Source organism: Carcharhinus amblyrhynchos, unplaced genomic scaffold (assembly GCF_965287045.1).
Source record: "Carcharhinus amblyrhynchos unplaced genomic scaffold, sCarAmb.v2.hapA scaffold_38, whole genome shotgun sequence".
Taxonomy (NCBI): Eukaryota; Metazoa; Chordata; class Chondrichthyes; order Carcharhiniformes; family Carcharhinidae; genus Carcharhinus; species Carcharhinus amblyrhynchos.
In genome coordinates, this window is record NW_027649779.1 from 3,278,208 (window position 1) to 3,300,074 (window position 21,867).

Consider the following 21,867-nt stretch of genomic DNA (forward strand, 5'->3'; position numbering starts at 1 on the left):
TTCTGAACAGACTAAGGAAAAAAATGAGCGCCGAGGAATGGAAAATCCAGCGAAAAAGAGACATGTGTCCAATTATAATGAAATATTATTTGATAATGTGTGGATGATAAAATGGACAAATCTTTAAATCACAAAATGGTAAGTTTATACAATAATTAGCTGGTAATCGACGTGTTCAGTAACCGGAAGGTAAATATGAATGCAAGTATTAAATTCGCTATACTTCGGCCAGATTTTCCTGTGAATGTTACTGACAGAGATAGTAATGCCATTGCTTTACTGATTGTTCCCTTTCCATGGAAACAGGGAAATAAATTTTCCTCAAATATCTTCTCAAACCTGCTGCACTCACCTTGAGATTAAAGTGATACAACACCACCATCTGCTGACGGACAACAGCGACTGCAGGCGCTGGTGCTTGTGAGTCTGCGAACCGGTTACTGAAATATGAATATTGAATGATATTGTCCGAGATTGGAGTTTATAGAAGGATCTCGGCTGGCGTATTCGCCCTTTTTATAACCAAGCACCGCAGATAAATCATTTCCCATTGGGAGATAATGTCTGGAGATTGAAGTTGGGATTATGTGAGACTTCAAACTGTACATTCGATGCAGTTATCAGACGTTAATCAAATTCAGAATCTTAGTGGGTAAACATTGCTGCCCTCTGCAATTCGTTTGTAAGACATTTTCACCGTTTAGTCTTAAAAAAGGCACAAAGAATCAGACATTTACAGGGATGCACACACACACACACACACACAGGTATTGGAGCCTACAGAGAAACAGGGGGGCATACATAGATTCAGGGACACATATAGATGTAGGGGCACACTAGATTCAGATACACCAAGATTCAGGCGCAGACATATAGAGATCCTCGTAACTCGAAAGATGCAAGGGCACACACAGAATCAGAGGTATATACAATGTCTCAGCTTGTACACTACCAAATTTTCTCTCGTAGGTCCAAACTTTTCAATGAGTTGAAGCAGGCAACTGTTTACCCATGAATGCTGATAGTGAGAAAAATAGCAAAAATCCATCCCTGGGTGGTCTCGAACCACCAAGCTTTCGGTTAACAGCCGAACGCGCTGACCAATTGCGCCACAGAGACTGAGACAACAGCAGTTTCTAAACTAGTGTGTCAGTGACCACAATTCTATTTCTGAAAACCTGTTCCAGAACAGCAGCATGACCGCACTGTTTACAATTCTATACAAGTCTCTTTAGTTCTCTTGATCCTGCAGCACTGCTGTCGAGTGTTTCTTCTGTGAACGGGCAGGTAAAATAAATCCATGTCTCTTATCACAGGCAGGAAGGGAACTAACCACCAGTAGCCCAAAGTTCCAATAATTTCCACTCAATCATCATTAACACCATTCACAACTGCACCACCTTCCGAATATTGTGATCCATTTCCCTCAGGATTTACTTCCAGGAATTAATATTTCCCTTGTTTTCCCCCAATTTTGACAGGAGATTCGCTTCAATATACAGAGTGAACGGAGAAAGAAGAAGCTTTGCATTGGCCGGGAATCGAACCCGGGCCTCCCGCGTGGCAGGCGAGAATTCTACCACTGAACCACCAATGCTGCGCTTGCTACTACTACTACCCCCACATGCTCTCTCTTCCTTCACACTCAGCAGCATTGTAGTTTTCTTACTTTGTCCTCTCATTTCCCAAATGCCCACAAATGCTCTCACTCAAATCTCTCACGCAACATCGCACAAGCCTCTCATGCTGTTCAACACCTTCCTTTCATTCACAACCGCATCTCAAACTTTCAACCTTCCTCCAAAACACAAACACTCTGCAACAGTCCCCCTCTCACACAGCCTCATTCTCCCAAATATGCCTCTGCTTTCTCCACATCAGTCCAAACACTCTCAAAACGTATTCAAATCATTTGCACACTGCCTCTTACACTCAACTCATATCACGACAATACACATCATGCCATTCTGCAAATGCTTTAAGTTGCTTCATTTCTTCAAAGCTGGTACCCAGTGCGACACCAGGCCAAACTTCCACTTTCAAGACTTGATGGCACCTATATAGGGTTACAAGTTAGCTCGGAATGAGTTAAAAAAATAGGAGAGCTAGTAGGGGGCATGAGAAGTCCTTGGCAAGTCGGATAAAGGAAAACCGCAAAGCTTTTTACTCTTACGTTAAAAAATGCATTAAATCTTCATATATCGAGGCCAGTCTGCGACATCTGAAAGCAATGAATCCTAACCACGAGACTACCAGGATCCCATCTGCCTGATTCTCCCAGGTACTGATTACAGGAATGTGCACAGCGCCAATTGTCCGCACTCACACACTCCTTCCTGTCTGTTAAGGTTTGAAATTGTTTATATTTTTCACATTGGCTTCCAGTGTGATGAAAGCAGAGCTGTGATAAGCTGATGTTGTTCAGTGGATTTACTGCAGTAAGGTTTATGTCAGTTCGATGCAAACATTGGTGTTTGAATGTGGTCAGTTACAGTGAAATTTAATGCAGTGGAAGGGAGCCTACTCGCTTTTACAGGAGGAACCAGTAAGGGAAATATATATACGAATAATTGTGCAACGGGACTGATATTTCTCTCTGTTGTTCAAATTGGCACAAGTATAGATTCACGATTTTCAGATTGTGCCCATGTGTTGGGTTATGTGGTGTAATGGTGAGCACTCTGGACTCTGAATCCAGCGATCCGAGTTCAAATCTCGGTAAAACCTCGTTTTAATTTGCAAATATAGATGATGGATTGACTGTCGAGCATTTGGTTTAAGTTTATCACCAAGTCCGAATCGAGAGGAGAATTTGCCAGCCCGATCAACTGCTGTTACTCAGTTCAAGGGCAATGCGGGATGATAGGAAATGATTGAAGACAATCTGAACAATGGACCTTTTCCTCACAAGTTAACGCAAACGTTTTGACAATGTTTCTGCCTGAAACTTTCGAAACGTCGAGCTAATATGTAACAACCATCCCACTTTCTCATGTGGGCCAGTGGTGCAATGGATAACGCGTCTGACTATAGATCAGAAGTTTCTAGGTTCGACTCCTGGTTGGCTCAGTACAAACCTTTAAAAGGTGGTCTTAAATTCCTTGTTACTTTCGATGAAAAAGGTATTTAATAGCTTTATCCTTATTCAGACAAATGCTGGCAAGCATATTTTCAGCTTGTCTGGAGAAAGTAATGTTAGGAAATTGCTAATGAACAGTAACCGACTATTTTAAGTTATTTATTTCGAAAAAAAATCATTTAATAAGATTAGGATATTAAATAAATGCTAACCTCAAATACATTTTGGGCAAAATTCAACGTCTTAGAGAATTTAAACAATTTTGTGAAATTTTTCATAATATTCAGCATTTCTGACTTTGGAGAAAGCATTTCAAGCTGACGTCAGTGCAAAGATTATATGACTGTAACATCGAGATTCTGACAATATTCAGCACGAAACTGAAATCATGCAGACTTCCCTCACCCTGGCATGTTTCAGATGTTGATTAACTATGTTAGTCTGCACCTAAACCTATTAAATTGTCTTGTAGACTGGATGACTTGCTGATATGTGCAGGTGTCAAAATAGGGAAGTTTCTTTCCTGGTATTGCATCAAACAATTTATCATTTCTTATTTGACACAAAGCATTTGAGGCCGAGGCCACAGCGAAGATACGATTGGTTTCACATCGAGATTCAGATACTGTTCAGCAACAAAATGCCCCGGATGATGAAGGCATGCTTTAAGGTGCGAGGGGCAAGGTTTAAAGGAGATGGACGTGGCAGATTGTTTGCACAGAAAATAGTGGGTTCCTGGAACTCGCGGCCGGGGAGAGATAGTAGAAGCGGATGCAGTTGTGGCTTTTAAGTCAGTTGACAAGTACATGAATAGGATGGGAATAGAGGGATATGGTCCCGGAAGGATAGGGGGTTTTAGTTAAGTCGGACAGCATGGTCAGTGAAGGTTTGAAGGGCCGAATGGCATGTTCCTGCGCTGTAATTTTCTTTGTTCTTTGTACTGCCATTTTTCTTTACCCAAAACTGACATTCAGGCCCTGTAGCTCTATATTTAACCACTCCACTTCTAACTTCTTCTCCAGTCACACAATCCTGTGCGATGTCTGTACTGATCTTATTGTGGCATCATGAGCATTCCACATGCAACATAACTGACATCTGTAAATTCTCATCTTGAACATTGCAATTGAAATTTCAAGGCGAGCAGAGCCTTTTGAGCAGAATGGTTCAGATTCCCATCCCCTTTTAATGCGAAAAAGTTGTTTTTGATTTCACTACAGAGATTGTCTATTAGATAATGACTGAACACAGGGGATGAATGTGAGAAGCTGAAGTTTCCAGTTGAAGACGTTCCCAGTGTCTCTGAGCAGCTGAACTGGGGAAGCCTTTGGGCAGGGACTGCGCTGCTGCTATTTCCCTTCCTGACCACCGGGGTCGTTGTAACTCGACGGGACGCTGCTCCTCCCGGTATCGCCTCTTGCCCACTCTTGCCCGGCCGCTGCTCGTTGGCGGAACATCCGGGTCCTGTAGTGAGGCGGGACCAGCCGCCATATTGTCGTGACGTCACCTTCAGCCCCTCCTCCCGTCGAGGAAAAAGCGGCGGTTCAGAAATGTAGAAAGTGAGAGAAATTCCCACCCGGAAATCCCGCCAGGAGCGGAATTAAAATTAAATAAAATACATATTTTTATAAAGAGGCAGGTGGCGGAACCGCGCATGTGCTGTAGTATTTTCCCAGAGCGCACCGCGCCGGAGTGATTGAAAAATAGACGCAATAAAAAAAATGTTCCCGAATGGAGAAGGAACCGAAAGTCTGACGGGTGAGGATGTGAATAATAATCATCAAGATTCAACATACTAAAAGATTAAAAGGTAACTGCCTGGGCGCATGTGCAGGAGAGGAATTTCCCCAGAGTGCACTGAAACTAAATATTGAAACATATACAGAGTACAATTGTACAATGAGCGTTGACAAGATGTCATCTGGACTCGAAATGTCAGCCCCTTTCACTCCTTATAGTTGTTGCCAGTCCTTGTGAGACTTGCCAGAATTTTCCCTTTTCGTTTCCGATTCCAGCATCCGCAGTAATTTGCTTTTATTACTGAGTATAATGGTTCGAGATTATTCGAAAGAAGATGGAAATGACGCATTAATGAATGAGCAGAAATCATTGCTCCTTTCGATATTTTCGACACTGACACTTTTAAGTTTTGATGTTGGGGATAAGTTGTACAATCAGATTGAAAGTAACGGTTATCTTCCTGAATTCAGTGACATGGGCTCTCAGTCTAACCATCGGAACCTGCAGCAACACAGCGCAGTTGAACATTGCAGACAGGCAGATTTGCGCTAATGTATTTCAAGCTGTTTCTGTAGTGTAGTGGTTATCACGTTCGCCTAACACGCGGAAGGTTCCCCGGGCAGAAACATTCAGTCAAATTTTAGCTTTCTGATGTCTGCAATGGAGCATTCCTTGATTTCAGTTTGTTGTTCAACATTATCCGAACCTCGATGTTAAAGGCATGTTTTCATTGCTCTGATATCACTCTCAAATGTCTGCTGGAAAATAATAAACTCCTTTTTGACGCACTGACAGGGAAGTTCGATTTTGACACCGAACACTTATTCCCATCCTGTTCAGGCTTCAACAGAATTTAATGGGTTTCTAGATGCAGACTCATATGGTTAATGACCATCTGAAATATCTGATAGTACTGTGTGCTCAAAAAGACAGATACAAGTGATACTGTAAGTGAACTTGTGGAAATGGCGGACATTTCACAGAATAATCTTTTTAATGGCTTTTCATCACTAAGAAACAGGAAAAGCCACTCAGACAGATGAGGGAATCGATGCTCAGTGCGGATCTACTGGACTTTCCAGTAAAGGGCCGGATTTTATGCGCCTGAATGTTTCACACCCATAGTGAAAAAAGCTCAAGTGTGAACCACAGATAGTTCTTGATTCCCCTCCATTTAAATGTAGTTGACTTTGTGTAAAATCTGACGACAGCCAATCTGAAAATTGGATCTGTATTACCCGGAGATTTGATTCGTTCTGTAGGTCAGTTATGTTTTCAATTCAGTGATGATCAATATCCCTTGAAAGTTATTTGCTTTTGTTTGAAAGCTGACTGTGGTCAATTTCAAAATAAGTACCATGGGATGTGTATTTCGCAGTGATTCGCTTTCTTTTGTTTGTTAGTCATGCTTGCAATTCAATGCTGTCTATTTCAAAGATATTCAGTCCAGAATGAGGGCATTTCGTGTCAAATAAATGTATTGAAGGTAAAGGTTGAATCAAAGAACCGGGAAGGTGCAATGTGATTCGGTGGGATTTTTATTCTCCGCCCATTTTCATATCGGCGAATTGTCACTTTGTGCAAAAGGAGGCCATGATGTTCGGTACGTGATCAGAGAGCGCCCTCACGTGGACAGTACAGCATTGGAAACAGACGCAGAACCAAGACCCGAGATATCTGCACTCAGAGACACATCCAATACAGGCTCAACACTGGACAAGAGGAAACTTCCTCTCAACATCCAAACTGTTAGCACCTCTTAGAGTTTTGAAGGTTTCAGTCAATTTGCCTCTTACTCTTCTGAATTCTCGTGGGCACAAACCTGACATCACCACCCTTCCCTCATAAGATAACCCGCTCATATCTGGCAATAGTTCAATGAAACTCCTCTGAACTTTTTCTAACGCATCAACGTCTTTCTTAAGAAAAGGAGGCAAGTAGTGTGCACAATATTCGAGATATATCCAATGCCCTCACTAATGCCAACATTTCCGACCTATCTGTGTGTGTCAGCATATTTAGCATTTATATCTTCACTTTCTTCATCACTGCAGGAATCATCCCAATTATATGTTTCTTGACCCATTCAGCCCGAGTGTATTTGTTCAGGTCAAATCCAGTTTAAATAACTTGTTTGAGTTTTATGCTGTGTGACAGAGATTGTTTGTGAGGATATTTCTCTAAATGGACGTTCAAAAGTCATGTGATACTGTGCTGCACCACAGTCTTGTTCAGTGGCAGAAGGATCTTGACACAGGGGGCGCGGGTTGAAGTAAATTGGTGGAAGAAACATGGAGACATCACGAAAAACATTGTCAGACAGTGAGTGATCCAGATCTGGTATGTGCTGTTTGAGAGTGTGGTGCAGGCAGAGCCAATTAATGGTTTCAAAATGGAATTGCATATGGTCTGAAAATGAACAAAATGCTAGACTGTGGGGTACAGAGTGTTATTGGATGAATTGCCCCTTTAAAGGGCCAACACATACATGAAGCTTCAAAATGCCTTCTTCGCTGCTGTAAGTACTTTGTCAATGTTGAAAGGGAGACAGTGTCATGGTGGTAATATTTCTGAGAGAGTAATTCCGAGGGTAGGCAAATTTCTCAATATATATATATTCAGATCCACTTACAAAAGGCTTTAAAATGCAATTACAATTTTGAATTTGAAGTTCGTTTCTGTAATTGCGGCCATGACAAGAAATATATCAGATTATCTAATGCCCTGCAGAAAAGGAAACCTTCCATCATTCACCAGTTTGGCCCAGAGTTGACTCCAGGCGCACACGTGTTTGGCGATTATGTACCTTCTTTGATGGTCGAGAAAACCAGTAAATTCAGTGTATTAGCGATTGCCAATATATGCTGGCCTTACCAGCAGGGTATACAGCCCATCAAAGAATAAGAAACAGCAACTGAAATCAGCATTTCACAACACCTGCAATAGCAAAGATAGTCCAGGAGATGGCAGTGAAACTGTGCTTTTTGGCACGACACGATACAGATGATCATCTCAGTTATTTCTGTAATAAACTCAGTCTTTGTCCATCCTAAACGTGAACCAGTTTCTCTGACACGAAATCATTTTTCTGATTATATAATAATAGTTCTCAGCTGATTTTGTACTCAACAAAATCCCAGTTGTTGCTATACTGCACCAAGCCTTATTTGACATTACACCGTTCATTCTGGCAGTTATGACAGCACGGAATTAATCCTCGTCTAATGTCATGAAACTCTATATCTCCGTTGTTACTTCACTGGATCCTCTCTCTCCTGATAATGCACCAGGATATGTTACTGTTTGCATTACACGAGGCTCCGTCTCAGTTATTACATTGCTGAAACCTGCCACATATAAAGAAACATTGACAATATCTCAATCACTGCTGCACTAGTCCACCTCCCTGTTTATCCCGAATAATATTCTGTCTCTAATTATTATTCTGTTTCATGATTTGTTTATTTCTGCAATTGCCCCTGTCAAAGTTTATATCAATCTAAAGGTTTGGTTTGAAATTACTGCATCGGCTTTGTCTCAGTTTATATTATACAATGTCCAGAATCAGACAAAATTACACTGGGAGACAGTTCTATTGCGCCAGCTGCTCTCTCCTTTATCAGTGAGCCAAACCATCCCTCTGCTCATTTTACACATTAACCTTTTTCAACCATTGCTTTATTCTGCATTGCCTCACTTTTTATTCCACTGGGTCACATCTCTGTTTATATCACACTAGATCATGTCTCAATTTTCTGTTAGCGCTGATACGCTGGAACCAGTCTCAGTTTAAATTACAGCGCACATTGACCCTGCTTATATTAGAATAGACCTTGTCTTTGTCAAAACTAAGTATGTCATGTCTCTATTTAGATGAGAAAACACCACGCTGGTTAGTAATATACTGTATACACTCTCTCAGTAATGACTGAACTGGGCCCAGTCTGTATTCTTATTAGTACAGTTGCTGTATCGATACCTGGTGCATTCGGCTCTATCTCTGTATTACTGCACAAAACCCATCCCTCGTTTATATTACAACAGATAGCATTAGTTGGATTGGCCACGCAAAATTGCCCGTTATTTTCCCTTAGAGTGTGTGGATTAGGCATGGTAAATGTGTGGGGCTAACGGGGATAGGGCAGAGGGGAGGACCTGGGTGGGATGCAGACTCGGTGGGCCAAGATAACCTTCCTTCTGAACTGTAGGAATTCTACGGTTCTATGTCTAAGAAATATCATAGACATTTGTGTGCTTGTGTATTTTATATATTGTATTTTCTAATAACCCCCTTTGGAGAAATGATCTCTTTTAGCAACTCCCCTTCAGTTTTCCCAGTGATAACCTTCAGCCCATCACTGCCTTCCATGAATGCATGAAAACACCAAACAGTTCATGTGTTTCAACTGAAGGTCATTTAAGTTGTAAGTATTTATTGACAACCATTCGGTTGTGTGCTCTTGCATACAAAATGATTTCAGCCTCACTATTTTGTTCCCGGCGTTGACTTATCTGTCTTTAGGGACCTGTTGGAAAATGAATAAATCGCATCTTGAATGACGAGGAGATTATGCAAATTGATCTTCTCAATGCCTCACTGAAGTTCCTGATATAGGACTCAATTGCGTGCTGATTTGTGAAAATGATGGTGAAAATGACCCTGGATATATAGCCGACAGGACATAATTATACCTCTAATTCTCAGACTTCTTATTCGTATTAATGCTAAGGATTGAAACATCTGCTGCTCTCCTGAGAAGGTTCAACATTTTTATTTAACCGTTATCTTCATCAATTCCATGGTAACTATCCCAAATATTTTTTACTGTGTATGGGTTGTACAATCTCGGTAATACGATGAATCAGGATCAGGTGTATCATAAGGGTGGCCAGACCTTATGCGATATAAACAGTGATGTTGCCGGGTGAACATGGACTGCAGCGATTCAAGATAGCAGCTCATCACAACTTTGGCAGGGGCAATTAGAGAGGGGCAACAGGTGTCAGTGCTCTCCACATCCTATAAATGATTAAAAATTCTGCAGTAACAACAGAGACAGAATCGAATCTAATATAGACAGATATTCTTGCACAATGATGACATAAGCTGACCAAGAGAGTCATGTAAAGCAATGTATGGGATCTCTAGAGTAAGAGAGACAGAGCATGATATCATATTTAAATAAACATTTCTTGTGCGTTTGATAATTCTGGAAAAAAGTAATTTGTTCAATAATAATCGACAGGTGTCCAGTGAAGGAAATCGGATTCAGGTTCTAATTCACAACTGATTGGGTAACGCTTTCCAAAAAATAATCATAGGGAATTAGAACATTATAATTTGAATGACTAGCTTCAGTGTAGCACTAACAGAGACAGCTGGGCGCGGAGCCAGACTGGGACCTGATATAAAAAAACAATTATTTCTTGGGCCTGAGCCCGGGTGTCGTTGTCATGAGGAGTGACGCAGGGATTTGTGTGGCAAACACGGATTGGAAACCCTATGGCAACCGCAGGAGTGACTGACTCCACCTGACTAAGAGCTGTTATGCCCAAGGTGTGTGTGGGGGGGGGGGGGGGCGGGGGGGGGTGCGGGGTGCAGTCAGTCATGGGAGACTCCATGTTTTCCTGTTATCTGAGGCAATAATGGTGAATAATTGTGAATAATCTGGTCCCTCTCATTCTTACGAATAGTCATACAGTTACAGACAAAATTAGGACGCGTGAAGACTGAAAAAAACTAAATGTGAAAACGTCATCGGAGGCAAAAAGAACAGTACAATAAATGCTAAGGATTGTTGTGCTTTTCTTAAACAAGTTCGACCCAATGCTAATTTGTTCAAAGTCACGGCTTGTATATAGAATTGAATAATTGAATTTCGGAATAGTCCACCTCACCGCCCCCCACAACACTCCGCCTACACGCACGCACACACACACACACACACACAAACACACACACACAAGTACTGTCAAAAGATAAGAGTACCACAAGATGAAAGCTGTGTGAATATTGCATTTTATTCAGGCTCAATGAAGGACGGGGGGGGGGGAGATACAGAATCGATGCGAGGACAATGATATCTAAGGGCCATTAAAATGGACCTATTCTCGAAAATCCTTCAAATTTTAACTCTATGAAGGATATATCGAATTCGTTTTCCAAAGTTACTATGAAATCTGATTCCATCAGTCTTTCAAGTTCTTTATTCCAGTTCATAACAACTGTTGTGTCAAGGCGAACAATTAAAATTCTCTCGTCCTGTTCAATAAAATAAATCTCTGCCCATTGGTTACCGACTGTCCTTCGAGTAGAGATATTCTCTCTTTAATTACCCCACTCACAACTTCAAGATTTTGAACTCGAATTAAAGTGTTCAAATGATTGCCAAGGGAATAGAGAGAGACAACGGGAGATTTGGGAGAAAGAAGAACAGGGTGCTGCCAGATAAAAGCTGGGGAACAAAAATAAATAACAGATGGACAGAAAATGATCAAACAAGGAAAGATAACAGCTATCATTCCCTCCCTTCACGGAATCCGGGGGAGTTCAGTGACTGATCCACTGACCATTCCGATAATGTCCGGGAATGGAAACTCTGAACAGATCACATCAGGCTCATTTGTAAATGTCACCGCAATGTGATCTGTGTGACTCTGCCCTGACTCTGTGGGCAGGTATAAGCCGCACTGACAGATGTTCTCACCAGATTGTGGTCTCTGGATTTATTTTCTGCTCAGAAGTGAGATGTGCGGTTTGGAACTGGCAGTATGAAACAGGAAGTTGTGTTACCTGAGAATGAAACAACCGGGGTCAGTTTGATGTTATCACCGTGAACAGTCTTCCTGCCTGTGAGGGTGAACTCACTCTGAAAGCATCAAGAACAGTCAGACAGATTGCTGCCGGTCTCAGCATTACATTCACCCCCATTCCCATTTTAATGAATCCAGAAAATTATCATATTAGGAGGTTTAAACAGATTAATTGAAGGGAAATGGACTAAAGATTATCACTGAGAGGAAACGTTAAAGCAACATTTCTTTCCCGCCGAGGTGTTTTAAAGTAGGAAGTTTAAGTGTGTTCGGTGCTGTGTAACAGAAGTCGAGGAGAGGGGTTTAAGCGAACGAATTGGGTTGTTTCCGACACTGAATTTTCCACTGATGAGACTTTTGTGCTTCATCTTTTTAGTCAAAAGATGCTGTAACCAAAAAAAACTTTTTTTTTCAACGAGTAGCCAGATCCGTTTCCTGGGTACCCGTGTAAGTGAGTTAATGGAGACTGAGGGAGAGAATAAAATTTATCTGATTTAGGTGCAGTCTGAGGCAGGGAAAGATAGGAGAGCAGTTCAGTGAGTCATTTGAAAGATGCATGGCACTGGCAGCGGAATGGTCAGCTGTACATCACACTCAAGCACGCTTCGGGCAAATCATTACATTTAGGTATTGACTGAGACATAGAATGTGCAAGTGAATACTGAATATGTGACTCATATCGTTTTTAAAGTTACTAAGAATTGTTTACACAGTGGTTAGCACAGGAACACCTCATTGTTACGGACACAGGTTCCATTTCGGCCTTGTGTGACTGTGTGTTGTCTGAAAAATCACCCCGTGTGTGCGTGGGTTTCCTCCAGGTTTACCGCTTTCCCTCTACATTCCAAAAATGTACCGAGTGGTTGGAATGGCCATGCTCAGTTACCCTTTAGTGTCCATTTACAGTGCAACGTGACATACATTTATTATGTTCTTCAATCTCTTTTGAACAACAGAACGCTACAAGTTTCATCCCAAGCTTTCAAGAAAAGCCTGGCCTGGGTCTCACAGGTCCCTGGACAATGTTTATAGTGTCTTCTTCCGTACAACAGTCTTGGATCAACCGACAATTCCTTCGCCCCAGGGATTCAGAATCAATCCAACTCCGCCCAAAGACACGTTAAAAAAAAGTCAAGAGAAAACGCTGGAAAATCTCAGCAAGCCTGGCAGCATCTGCAAGGAGAGAGAAGAGCTGACTTTTCGAGTCCAATGACCTTTCATCAACGCTTTGTCAAAAGGTCATCTGGACTCGAAACGTCAGCTCTTTCCTCTCTTTTTGTTTTCTGTTGGTTTCAATTCCAGAATACTCAGTAATTTACTTTTATACTTCAAACAACACCGTTCTTTGGAAATAACACGAGAACCAAATATTCCTATCTTTACTCCATCTGTCCCAGATAGATTCCAGTTCCACTGTGAGGAAAATGACCCTTCACCACCACTGAAATTGCCGAGCAAGCCACCCAGTTGTATCAAAGCTTTTATCGACAGTCAAACAATAAAATCATCCCGAGGGCAAGTTTCACCAAGGTGGTTCACATCCGCCTTTTCAGCAGGGATAATTAATTTGGCTTTGTCGGTGATGCTCACATTCAGAGGATCAATGAAAACAGCGCAAAGTGCTGCAGATTACAGAATCTAAACAATAAAAACGCTACTCAGCAGCTCAATGGGCATCAGCAGAGAGAGAAGCAGATTCACATTTAAGGTCGATGCCAGGATGCAAAATCTCTTCATATAACTACAAACAGCAAGGCTGTTATGCCCAATATCCGACACAAATCCTCATTTTTCAAATAAAATCGCATTGTGATGGTCATTTATCATATCTTGGTTTGTTAGAGCAAGTTACACATACATTACCTGCTGTATTTCCAACATTATAGCAGTGACTAAATTTTACAAAGGTACATTAGTGAGCTGTAAGAACGTTGGGACGACATGAGTTCGGGTAAAATGTTCTATAAATGCAAGTTCCACCAAAATGAAAGTTGTAATTTTCTGGAAGTGCTGAGATTATTGCGGATATATTCATTCTTCTGCCTGATCATAGCAACATGAACTCATAGAATCCCTACAGTCCAAATGGAGGCCATTCTGTCCAAAAAGTCTGCAGCGGCTCTCCAGCAGAGCATCCTACCTGGGCCCAGCCTTCACCCTATCCCGACAACGTCACATATTCACAGGCTAATCCCCCGAACCTACACATCGCTGGACACTAACAGGAAATTTAACATAGACATTCCACCTTGTGAGACATGCTCTGATAGATAGCTGGTGCAGACTTGATGAACAGAATGGTCACCTTCTGCACTGTAGGGATTCCGTGATTCTACGTTGCACATCATTGGAAGCTAAGGGGCAACTTACCACAGCCAATCCACCTAATCTGCATATCCTTGGACTGTGGAAGGGAACTGGAGCATTCGGAGAGAACTCACATGGATATGAAAACCACTCACATTCACCCAGGGTGTGAAATCGAACCCGTTTCCCTGTCGCCTGTGAGGCAGCAAAATTAATTGTATCTCTTAGTGATAACCATATTTGATTTTTTTTATCCTCCTGTCGTGTGAGTGTGATCACTATTTGTGACAGGAATATTGAGACATCAGATTTTTTTAAATTGAATTTGTCTAGTTTAAACAGATTAAATCCTCAATCAAATTAACATTCAGTGGAATATCAGCCTGTTAACAGATGTTTTCTTAATTGTGACTTCAGAACTTTGAGAACTAATTCTGAAATGGAATGTATCATTTTCTTTTAATTAAATACAACTGGTGTAATGAATGTTCAAAAAGTTTCAATTCATTTTGAACCAACTGTTAATATTCTTAAATTAAACCGCTATTTTGAGTTGAAACTGATCAATAAGTGACGGTTTATCTGGTTTTGCTGCCATGAACATTTCATTGTAAACAGTGAGTATTTATGTAAATGAACACAAAAATAGAAATTCCAAATTAGATTGTTGACTAACAAAAAAAAAACAAATATTTCCCCACCAACACAGCACAGAAATAGAGACAACCATGCAAATCAATCAACGGATTCCAGTAATGGTTGTTTTTCAACATTATTTATTCATCAGTTATGTGAGGAAAAACATCATGATGATATCTAAGCTCAGAATTAGGAAATAATGCCTCTGATCCCGAAATGTAATGACACTGCAAATGTGTTCATGGAAATTTCCTGTGTTTCATCCCTTCCTCTGTCTTTCTCCTGTCTGGTTCTGTGTCTTGTCTCTCCATGATGGTTCATCGTCTTCACTCCACAGCATAAAGTCAATGTCTGCCCAATGTGTTCTCTCAGCCACCGTTATAGGCTTCTAAAAGAATATAATTCAATAAATTGGAATAAATGACTGAGATTTACTCGAAAAGATCTCTTGAGAAATCTATAATTTTGAAATGCTTGAAACATTTTCTTCTGCACCTAATCTCGGTTACACCTGGTGATAAGGATTCAATGTGGAATCTTTCCCTATATTTAGCCGGTGTTATCCCTGTCCTTGGAGCATTTGACTTGACAGTGTGGGGGAATATTTACTCTGCGTCTGAACTCATTGCACCTGGCTTATGAATGTTTGATGTATCTTTGTCAGGGAAGATTTAATCCGTATCTAATCTCTGCTGTACCTGGCCTGGGTGTGTTTTGTGGAACTGTGTAGACGGCTCTTTCCCCTTTACCTAACGCTAATTTAAACCTGCCTCCTGGATCTCTGAAGGAAGAGTGCAGGAGAGTTTTTACATACAAGAGTGTCCATGCTCCTTCTGCCTTAATTTTGTTTGAACAGATTTGTAGACGGAGTTTCCCTCTGTTTATAGGCAGTATACTGTTCTGAGAATGTTTGAATTGAATAGTTTAGAGGGAGATTCACTTTGCATCTCACTCGTGTTATTCCTGCTTTGGGAGTTATTAATTTGCCAGTACAGAGGGGACTTTGCATGTTGCAGCTAACCCCGTGTTACTTCGATCCCGTAAAATTTCGATGGGACAGTCGGCCGTCTCTACAAATTTCATGGGGATTGAACTGTTCTCTTTATATTAAAGTAAATTTACCCTGTGTCAGCTTATATGACAAGCCATGCCTTTGTTTATTTTCCACTAGACCCTAACTCTTTTTATCTTGCATGTACAATTTTATGTTGTCTGCCTCTACACATAGTAAATTGGATATAACATCTGTCTGTAGCAAATTAGACGCTATCCCTACTTATATTATGTGTCACCATGTTTCTGTTTATATTAAACTAGACGTTGATTCTGATTATATTAATTTAGATCTCTCTCTGTTTGTATCACAGTAGATGCAATCTTATTTCTGCAATTGTCCGTGTCCACGTTTATTTTGCATCGGACATGGTCTCAGTTTTTACTGCACTGGTCAATGCCAGTAATGATGTAAGTGGTTGGGAGAACACAATTCTCTGCATCCTTCTGCAAGGGCAAACTCTGAGGTTTTGGACAGTGGAAAAGAAGGAGCGGTATCTGAAATCTACTTCTGCTGGCTGCATTGAAAGTGGATATCAAGTCCTGTGTAGCATGTAATGTCAATGAAGAACAAAAAAACAAAGACAATTACAGCGCAATAAAATACTGGTGATCCAATACTGCCCGTTTCTGGATCTTGCCTGATAGCAATCTTTTTTATCCTAACATATTATCTCTTCTTCTCACAAAACCGTAGAGTAAAACAAACATAATTCAAAGAGAGGCATAGTTAAGTGTAGGAACAAACTTGCCACAGTGAAATATATACAGAGTGAGTATCAAATATTACATAACCAGAGAGAATGTCCTGTGCAACGTAAACTGAGCTCTGGTCGAGCAGAGTATTAACAGAACCAGGCTGTATTTTAATATAAACAGGGGCCTGATTCAAGAAAATAAAGAACAAAGAACAACACAGCACGGGAAACTGCCCCTTCGGCCCAACGAGCCCGCGCCGCCATCTTAACTACGTGTTTTTCCTCCTCCACCCTTGACCCATGTATATGCTTATGGTACCCCCATTGGAAACCAGATTAAGGGGCGAATAATTTAGGGACAATTTGTTACACCGATCAGACTAAGAGCACATCTTTGGGATGTGGAGGAAACCGGAGCACCCGGAGGAAACCCACGCAACCACAGGCAGAATGTGCAAACTCCCACAGACACTGGCCCAAATCCATGTATCTGCACAGCAAACAGTGATAGTCACTGAGCTGTCGTGGTGCCCATCTACTGGTCCAGTTTTAAGCATACACAAACGACGCGAAGTGCTAGGCCACTCTCGAAACATCCAAGAACAGCCCACGCAAGACCTACCGTGTGCATGCCCCTCGTTAGACAACAAGGTGAACCGACGCGCTTGCGGAGTAAAATAGCAAAAAACATCAACACATGCAACAGTTTATAGTAATGAGTTAGTGCCGAGTGCCATGTAGGGTTGGTCAAATGCCAAATTCCAATGAGACCCATATCCCGTGAAAGAAACATTTTAAAAAATAACATTGTCAAGGAAAATAAAACTGAGGCAGTATCTCGCACAGTTTTACTGATATTGGAACTTCTTAGACATGAACTGAAACAGTGCTGATTAATTAATGATACTGGACCAAATAAGGAGAATGTTAAAAATAAGTTCAGAAAGGTAGTAACTATTTTCACCAATTACTATCCATTTGCAATTGAATAATTCCATTCACCAGATCTCATTCATACATGATGAGGAGCGTATTTAAAATTACTCTATGGTAGGAAGGCGACGTTGTCTAGGCCCCCATTTATTTCCCATTGCTGATTGCATTTGGTAAGCTGGTGGTGAGCCGCCTTATTCAATTGCTGCAGAACCTGCAGTGTAGGTACACCGACAGTGCTCTTGGGGAGGGTGCTCCTGGGGTCCGACTCAGCATCAGTAAAGGAGTGGTCCAAGTGAGGTTTGTGAGTGCTTTAGAGAGGAATTTCCAGGCGGGGTTGTTCCAATTCCCCAGTTATCATCAATTCATACAGATAAACAATTAGTTCACCAATTATGTTCATCAGTTTGATAAAAGCAAAACACTGCAGATTCTGGAAACTGAAACAAAAATTATGAATGCTGGAAAATCTCAACGGGTCTGATAGCATGTGTGGAGAGAGAATAGAGCCAACGTTTCGAGTCAGTGTGATCTTTTCTTTGGAGGAAATTGAAGAGGGTGATGACATTGAGAAATGATGTGGGTGGATAGGGATTAGGATTTTTTTAGGATATAATTCGTGATTGAGATGTTGATTAGTTTAGGATGAAGAAGTTTGTTATGATATTTGGAATCACTATGTGAATTGATGCAACTTGTGTGTGTCTCGAAACAGGATCTATGATTTCTGTTATTCCCATCTCACAGGAAATTTATGCAGCTTTTCTGACACATTGTTGGAAACAATGATGATCTCTCCAAAGCATCAGGAATACTCTGCCGAAGGGTCAACCAAATGTGAAACAAAGGCTGTATTCTGTCCACACAGATGTTACTGAGATTCTCCAGTATTTTCTGTTGATTGTCAGCATTTCATTCCATTTAACATAGAACTGTACTTTGCTTCATATAATTTATTGATTTTAAAATTTATTGACAATACATTGGCTTTTTTGACACCAAGGAATGAAATCTGTCCCAGAATTCAGTGGGGAATGGGATTAATTCAGACCGAGGATATGAACAGCTACCCAGCAGCCCCTGCGCTTCATTGACAAGTCATCACCTCCTCATCACACAGAAAGTCCTGGTACATAGCTGGAGTGTGTGATGGTTTTCAAAGTGATGATATAAATGGAACAACCTGTACTTCATGTGAAGTTACTGAATCTTTAAATTATGATTCATTATTACACTCTTTTGGGAAATAATGTGACACTTGTAGTTTTCCAGTGAGTTTCACAAATATTTCTGTTGCTATCTTACTTACTTTTCACCCTGTTACCTTCACTAATTTGGGTGAGGGTGTGTTGATTGATTTGTTGTATATGAAAGAGCCAGTATTTTATATCGTACAATCATTCCTCCTCAACCAAATCACGCTCTCTTTTTGTCCTGGATATGAAGATTCAGCATCAGCAGAGAAATGAACCATCCGAACTGCAGGAAAATCTCCCCCTTCTCTTCAAGAGGATCAGCTTGCTAACTCCCGAGAAACTCGGAATGTATTTCACCCAGACACTCTAGAAGGATTGAAGGTATTAGACGGACACACATTGAATAAAGGAGTTGTTTCAATTTATGAAGTAGTCAAACACAAATATGGAAATATAGAACAGCATCATTCAGTCCCATTTATCAATGAATCCACCAATCCATTCACTAATTCCTCAATCAAAATATTCAGTCATCCAACAGTCGTCATCCATCAGTCATTCAAATGTGATTCATTCCTGCGTCAACATAGTCATACATTTATTGTTTGTGTAGATGGTGACATCAGTTATTTTAATTGTTCCAGTGATCCAGAGGCCCAGGGCAATGATGTGAGGACAGGGATTTAAGTCGGACCCTTCCCGCAGGTAGATTTTGAACTCTATTGATATATCTGGAATGGATACTAATTGCGATCAATGGAACCGCTCTGATTCCCCAATGGAAGAAATCTGCCACCAGCTACATTGTCTCACAAGGATATAACTGCAGGCGGAAAGCAAAATAACTGACTCTTTAATATCTACAGAAGTGTCCTAGAAAACCAGTCAATTTAAGGGAATTTCGGACAGGCAAAGAGTGTCGGCCTTTCCAAACAAACACCCCATGGAAAGATAAAAGGAAATAACATATAAATGTGTATGTTCAAATATAACAGCATGTATCATCTCTCTGAGCTATTTTTCAGTCAGCCTGTGATTATTTCTGTCCGTCCATCGCAATAAGAACATAAGAAATAGGAGCAGGAGTAGGCCATCTAGCCCTTCGAGCCTGCCCCGCCATTCAATAAGATCATGGCTGATCTGTCGCTGCTCAGTTCCACTTTCCCGCCCTCTCCCCATAACCCTTAATCCCCTCTCTTATCAAAAACCCATCAACCCGCGTCTTAAAAATATTTAGCGATATTATTTATTATTAGCAATATTAGCAATATCCTGATGTGTTGGAAAAATCATCATTGTTGTTAATAGGGTACCAGAGAAGGTGGAAAATAATCCTTTCTTTAGAGATGGGAAAACTTCATCTAGATTTATAACTTCCAAAAATTCAAGTGCCTCCAGTACTGTTGCTGGGTAGATTTGTTTATAACTAGACCTTATTGACAACATGCAATGTTTTAAGTTGGCTTGTAGCCAAGCATTCAGTGCTGATGAAACTGATCTTTGATCTACTGCACAAACACCCCCAGATGTTTCCTGTCAATAACTTTGAGCATTTGACAGCAGCCTGGATTGCTGCCAAATACTGTGTGGGACAGATTAGCGTGAAGCTGAATGGATAACATGGGATTCAGACATTTAAACAGTAAATGTTTCATCCCCACAAGAAAGACACAATTTCAATCGTAATCATTCTAATTAAATATTTTCATTCAGTGTCCTGTTCATTATCTGAGTAAATAGTATCGCAAAACAATAAAGTGACCGGATGTTTTTTTTTCATTTGTACAGTTCCCGAGTAAATTTCATTCCAATCATTAAAGTCTGTTTATTAATCACTTCATGAAGTGCGAGAGAGAGAGAGATGTTGATGGTCCCACTTCCCCAGTGAAGTAAAATCGGTGCAATGGCATGAAATAATACTAAAACAACATCATAAAACTGACATGAACACCGGGGATTCCTGGAATATTCTGAAAGTTTTGTACCCTATTGAAACAACAGCGTCTCTTGTACCTGATTTGCACCGTGTGCTATTGTACACTATAATCTGATTTCTGTTGTTGAAGAGTTCCTCTCATAGCTGCCAATGAGTGGAGAAATGATCAGTTCATAACCTGATTCAATGGAGTATAAAACATTTACTTTTGTGATGTTGTGCAATGTGCCACAAAGTCCTGACATCCTATGTTCCCAATACCAGTGTATGTTTGACAGCCGGTGGCCAAGAGAGTGAGCTGTAATGATTTGGATACTGAAGGAGAACTTTAATGATCTCCGTGTCCGTTCCGGTTCATTAACTTCTCGGTCAAAAATCAATTTAATTTTATGTTTCTCTGTCAACTCACTATTTAATTATAGAAGAGCGCGAGTCCTGTTATTTTCAAAGGGTTGTCTTCGAGATTGGGGCAGTTTGACAAATATAAGGTGACACACTGTATTGTGCGAGAGTTTCTTCTCATCTGCAAACCCAACTTATACAGAGATAACCATCCACACTGTTTATCCCCCGCATTTAGTTACAGAAATCGATAACAATTCTTTCGATAAATTATGTTTTATTGTTGTCATAGAGTCAGAATTATAGAGTCAAAGATGTTTACAGCATGGAAACAGGCCCTTCGGCCCAACTTGTCCATGCTGTCTTTCTTTTTTTTTAAACGCTAAGCTAATCCAATTGCCCGCAAATCTCGGACCCTTTCTGATTCCCCAGTGAGGGCAATCTGCCATCGCTGCCTGGTCTCACAAGGATGTGACTCCTGTAATTGAAATGTGGCAGAGACCCGGAATTGTTGCAAAATAGACTGAAGGTCACTTTATTTTCCGAAAACGTTATTTCATCATTTTCAGATTTGTCTTGTTGTTACCGGAGCGGTAACAAAAGCACCATATTTACAATGGAATTAGTTATTTTAAAAGTAAAGAGATGATGAACTGGAGTATCACCATCAGAAGTAATGGGACAATACATTGAACATTTCAGCCAAACAAATATCCCGATACAGATAAAATGTCCATTTTAATATTAAACTATTGTAAATTTCGGAGTCCATTCTGTTGGGGGTGTGGAAGGTGGGACGCGGATCCAGGCGCCGCCTCCAGCAGGGAATCAACAGGCGGCGCCTGGAAAGCCGCCCCCTTCTGCCGGGTATTTAAATACCGCTCACTGGGACCAGAATCCAACAGTCCGGGAGCTGGTTTGTTCACTGAGTTCCTGACACAACCATTTCCCCCAAATCACCAGAAAGATGAGGTCGGCCATTTCTCTCAGTTTGTTGCTGACTTTCTTATCTGGTGATGATTTTTTCATTATTATTGTTCAAGTCTCTCACTGTTACTGTCTCAGTGTTAGTCTCTCTCTGGAATGTTCCAGACTCAGCATTCATTTCACGAAGATTAATGCCTGGTGTTT

At 40.8% G+C, this 21,867-nt stretch overlaps 3 non-coding genes across 3 annotated transcripts; 1 reads left to right on the plus strand and 2 right to left on the minus strand.

Moving 5' to 3' along the window:
- Window positions 1-1,045: 1,045 nt before the first annotated feature.
- Window positions 1,046-1,119, minus strand: trnan-guu (transfer RNA asparagine (anticodon GUU)). The gene has a single exon. It is a non-coding gene; the product is annotated as a tRNA-Asn (tRNA).
- Window positions 1,120-1,526: 407 nt separating this feature from the next.
- Window positions 1,527-1,597, minus strand: trnag-gcc (transfer RNA glycine (anticodon GCC)). The gene has a single exon. It is a non-coding gene; the product is annotated as a tRNA-Gly (tRNA).
- A 1,058-nt stretch (window positions 1,598-2,655) lies between these two features.
- trnaq-cug (transfer RNA glutamine (anticodon CUG)) lies at window positions 2,656-2,727 on the plus strand. Its single transcript has one exon. It is a non-coding gene; the product is annotated as a tRNA-Gln (tRNA).
- Window positions 2,728-21,867: the final 19,140 nt, after the last annotated feature.